Source organism: Stylophora pistillata, chromosome 1 (assembly GCF_964205215.1).
Source record: "Stylophora pistillata chromosome 1, jaStyPist1.2, whole genome shotgun sequence".
In the NCBI taxonomy this organism is placed as follows: Eukaryota; Metazoa; Cnidaria; class Anthozoa; order Scleractinia; family Pocilloporidae; genus Stylophora; species Stylophora pistillata.
Window position 1 is genome coordinate 41,748,626 of NC_142519.1, and position 5,406 is coordinate 41,754,031.

At 38.0% G+C, this 5,406-nt stretch overlaps 1 long non-coding RNA gene across 1 annotated transcript; it reads left to right on the top strand.

The window, feature by feature from the left end:
• The first annotated feature begins 478 nt into the window (after window positions 1-478).
• Window positions 479-1,179, top strand: LOC148742582 (uncharacterized). Its single transcript, XR_015994813.1, has 2 exons — window positions 479-575; window positions 1,010-1,179. It is a non-coding gene; the product is annotated as an uncharacterized LOC148742582 (long non-coding RNA).
• Window positions 1,180-5,406: the final 4,227 nt, after the last annotated feature.

Below are 5,406 nucleotides of genomic sequence, written 5' to 3' on the forward strand. Positions count from 1 at the left end.
AATTGATTGATTTACTTTCTATCAGAGTATCCCATATTTTTTATAGAGGCGTAAACAACTGTATCTGGGTGAGATTTAAGCTTAAGGTGAGTTATGTATGGCGAGATTTCTAACACAGAACGAAGGTTTGGACAAAATAGGACCACGCGGAGTCGAAATGGGAGTATTCGCAGAAAAGTCAAATTGAGGTGGCTGCTTCAGGTTTCCAGAATTTTCAAGGTATATTATTTTGATGTATCCATACTATCAATTTATATACGCATGGAATAACAGCTTACCATAGAAACACTATAGCGTCGTAAAAACACCCTTTATCTTAGCTTAAACAACAAGTAACTGAAGCACTACCACGGCTCCCCGTTTTTTTCCTTGAAAAGTAATAAGCATGTCAAGAAAGAACCTTATGCAAATGAAAAAAAACTTTTAAAAAAATTAATTAAGCGACCTACTTGTAACAATCTATTGCTCACTGACAATACTTTTTTTCAGACGCAAAAACACCAATCTCCGTGAAGGTGGTCAAACCCTCTGGAAACATAATCATTTTGACAGTAGACAAATCAAGATGCGTTGAGGTGAGCAAATTGATGGTAATATTTTCAGTACCTTCTATTCAGTAATTTAATACAGCCCTGCATATTTCAGAAGCTGTGAGGAAGATTTGTTGTGAGCTCCAATCTGTAATTTTCGTTGATCCTACTCTGATGCCTACTGATTGCTTTATTTCACGAATTTCCTCCCTTATGATATGTTGATGCTACTCGACTGTTCAGTTCTTACACTGACACGTTTTATCCACTTAGACCTTCAACATTTGTTTTATTTGAGCTAGGAATCTCTGAATTTATTGCGATCGTGATGAATGCCCGTACCTGTTAGAACTTTTAATCGTCACAAGTTGCGCCTATACTATTACGAGCCTCGTGGATGTTTTTTATGATGATTGTTGCATGTTGTTTTCAAAAAAATGCAGGAATATAATATATTTTGTATTTATTTTTCAAACCAGAGCATACTCACTGCCCAAGAAAGAGACGCTGGTGTCGTCGTCCGGATGTATAGTGGAGAAAATGTCTCAGTTAGAGTCCCGCCAAGTGCAATATTTAGGGATATTGCTGGAAATGACAAACAAATTCTCCTGAGGCTGGAAAACAATTAAATAAAGATAACTTTGAAGTATCATGTGTCAATTTTTTTTATCACGATGAGAGTCGCAAAGGAGAGAATTAGACATAGTGATTTTGTTGATAGTTTAATTGATGAAATAATTCTCTGCTAGTTTAAAACAAGCATTGAATTTTTTTCCGAAAAAGGGTTTTGTCGAGCAATTACCCGTCATGCGTTGTTCCGTGAACATGTCCAATATTTGGAAAAAACCTTTTAGGGAAAATCTCGGCCTAAGGATCAATACCTAAGGATCAATGTTTAATAAAATGCTGGTCTTTGAAGAATTATCTACTGTGGTTTTCTCTTTCTTTCCGAAATAATCGCTTAGAACATCAATCATCAAATACTGTAAGCTACATTCTTCCTTTTCCCGCCCTATTTACTCTATTTCCTCCTTTTGTGGGTTATCTAACGATATTACGACGGGAAAATCGAATGAAATATTGACCTGAAATTTCATAAAACCCACGTTCTGTAATTGCACAAAGATATTTTGATTTGAAAATAAAGCGAGATATTAACTGGAATTTCGTAGAACCCACGTTCTGTACTTCTGCTCCGTTGACACGATTTAAGGTCGACGATTAGATCGTCAACGATCTGATTCGTAACGATCAATATCGTTAACGATCTGATTCGTGCTCGTTGTCTAAGAACACGTTCTTCGAGAACGAGCACGATGTTACGAAAGATTGTTGAACCATACGATGAAATCGTATAAACGAGGACGTTCTTTTTAACGTCCTCGTTGTATTGGATTTTAAGGTTAACGTAGTCGTTCTTTTGAACGCGCTCGTTATACTCGATCTCGCGTAGAACGTGCTCGTCCTTTTTGACGTGCTCGTTATACTCGATTTCGTGTAGAACGCGCTCGTTCTTTTTAACGTCCTCGTTATACTCGATTTCGTGTGCCGTGCCCAGATGGCAGCATTGATCCCAAATTAATATGTTTGAACGGTGTGGTATTACAATTTCTCTTATTACAGTTCAAGTAATTTTTTAATTCCTAATTACTTATCCAAGAACTTTTAGGAAATAATAAAATTGATGTTTTATATTTTTTCCTTGTCTCAGTTTGTCACTTTTAGACCCTACAGTTTAATGAGTAATAACGTACATGTATGCTTTTCAAACCTCTAAATAGATCTGACTGACTTTTATGTTCGCAGTCTTATAATCTTATGATAAATACGCACTTGTAATAAATAAAACTGTATTGAATAGGAGGGATGAAAATCATTACTTTTCAGAAATACTTCTGAAGTAAAATTGAGATAATGAAAAACTAACAACAGTGACACTAAACAAGCCAGCAAATATTCTACCAATGACCACATAGCAGTCTTACGTGTAAAACGCGTCTCTTTCCGATTGTTGGCAAGACCATAACCCTAAAGAAATTTCTCAACGCGATCCGTAACCATTGGTTCATGACATAAAAACCCATGCACAGGTGACACGGGGTTAAGTGGAATCTGTTTTTTCAGTATGTAATAAAAAGCAAGTTGTTTGTTTGTGGTCAGTCTGATATGATGGTATTATTACCAACTGGCTAAGGCTATTTTCTTTGTGATGAACGTTTCCGGCTTTACACTAAGAAAGTTCTGCCATAATGCCTTTGATCACAGACTTTTCTCAGAAATAAAATTAATTTCCTGTTATCTCAGGAAATGTGAGAGATTAGCTGCTTTAAATTTAAAAATAAACCTGTCACCCTGAAACAGGTCACCCTGAAAAATAAAGCATAGTTTCCAACTCATGAGGTACCAGAGAATATCGCGGGACCAACGCCCTTTGTGTCGACTTTTTAATTAGGAGTTCTTATCGAAGACGCTAGCAACAGCAAAGAAAGCTCTGCTTTCTCCCAAATTTCAGCGAATCAGTAGGTTCTTGTGACCGTGGCGTCAGTAAACTTGCGAGAAGAGAGATTTTACATGCAACGGCGCATAAAAGGTTTTGAGAATTTCCCTTGGGACTTCTACGCTCATTAACATTTCGGCTATGAGAGCGTGGAGTTAGCCGATTTGCTAATTCCACATACGGCAGCTTTTACGCGAATGAGAATAGACTGCTTATTTTAGTCTATAACTATCTAGGTGATGCTACGTCTGTCAAATTTGGAGTACTCTTTGGTGCTAATGGACATGTATAGCACTTGGCGGTACATGTAAGCAGAAACATACGCACACGCATTTACACAAAGACACAAACGAAATTTTGCACAGACGCTCTCTGCACAACGCGTATGCTGAATAGTCCTCTGTTTTTCACGTCTACAATTTATCACGTTTCATGAAAATCCCAAGCTTGTATCACTATACTATTTTTATTTTGTCTCAGACCCAAGGTATAAGAAAAAGATCAAAGAGCAACTAATTCAAGATGACTTGAAACTCATCACAAGACACCATTCGTATCTTAATTTTGAGTATCAAGTGCTTTTCATATTGGCAGAACCTTCGTTAATCATTGCATACTCTCGTTCGTTCGCTGATAAACGAATACAAGGACAAACACAACAGAAGCATTAGAATTAATGCAATTTCCATTTCTCCTTTCCTGTGGGCTTATTTTGTTTAAAATTAGTTTTCTTTAAAACTGTGCGATAATTCACCAGGTTCGTTTGAAGGCAGCGAGAACTAAAAGGTTATAAACCATATCCTCTTAGTGAGAAACCTTTAGTAACGTTCAGTTAGAAACTGTTAATGAGAAAGTGAATAAAGGCCTGTTCACATGGAGGTGGGGTCCCCAGGTACGTGAGGTAACCTGCCTAAGTGGGGTGAGCCGCCTAAGTGGGATGACCCGCCTAAGCGGGTAGCCTGGTCTGCCAGGTAGGGTAACCCTGTCAGCCAGGGTGACAGTCTACCATGTAAACGTCTCAAGGTGGGTGTAACAATAGGCAATGTTTAGCAGTAGCCTCGTGTTAGTGTTTAAACTTAAGGGGCGGACTTTTCTAATAACGGGTCAGTTGATGTAACACTTGATGGCAGATATTGAAACGATTCCTTCGTAATTAAACAGTGGGGTAGCCCGCCTGACCTGGAAAAAAGCTCAAAAACGAAACAAGCGTGTTTAAAAGTATGTACATTTCCTAGCTGTCCCATACAGAACTAAAACGTTAAAAAACACCAACTTTTACGTCCTCTTACCAATGAAACCTCTAAAGTTTACCTTGAACTTAAGACTGTGCGCATTCATATGTTATCGACTTATTGACGAAAATCTCAGGGAAAAATAAATTACGTCAGTGTATGATAGACTAACAATGAAGGCAAAGCAAGTCCAAAACAGCAGAGATCACCAGAAACTGCAATGGACATACAAGGAGTGTAAAATATTCCCATTTCGGAATATTTAGCGTTGTAAATCGACCATGTTTCGTTTCCCATACTTTTCCATATAACGTATCAACGGTTTCAAATTGTCAACGGTTCCTTGCGTAACCTAACACGCCTAACACAACGCGTGACGCTTTTATGAATAAACACAAACGTGTCCGGGAATAAATTTTCTGTCTCTCTCGAGACGTGTAAATCGTTTATTAAATCGTTTATTAAAAAAAAAAAAAGAAAAACACAACTTGCAGCTATAAGCTGAATTACTTGTGTTATATGCAACATGTTTAAAAACTCAAACTTTAAAAATTCCTAACTATACTAGTATTAATTTTCTATTTACAATTGTTGTTTGATTGCAAAGTGCATTATGAAAGTATTTCTAAACCTCTTTGTTTTCACATTCGGGATTTAAAACATACGCCTAGTCCTAAAATTATATCTCTCACTGTCATTGCGCGCGGGCAGCAGGCCAGCTAGTTTATGCTGGTCACTCTCTACTATTTGTTTAAACAGACTGCTACATAATTCCTCAGGTCTATGGAAGAGTGTTTTTTAACCCGCATCTTCCAGGGCCTTGCTCTACGAAACCCCTGGGAATAGGATCCTTAAGACTCTTTTCTGAACTCTTTCTCTATTTGGTCAGACAAATAGGCTGGCAAACTAGCATGGAAGGCCTGACATGCATATTCCAGAACGGAACGTATGCACGCACAATAAAATAGAATTAGAGACTTGCGGTCTATGCCAGCGCGCTTGAGTTGCTTAAGCTTGGAGACGTGAGCTTGGGACACTCATGCTTAAACTCCCTAATTACAAGCGCAACAACAACCTCCAAAAACTTAACCCAAGCATCCCGGGGTCGTAAGATTGCATGCAAACGCGTTTTATTTTTCGACCATGG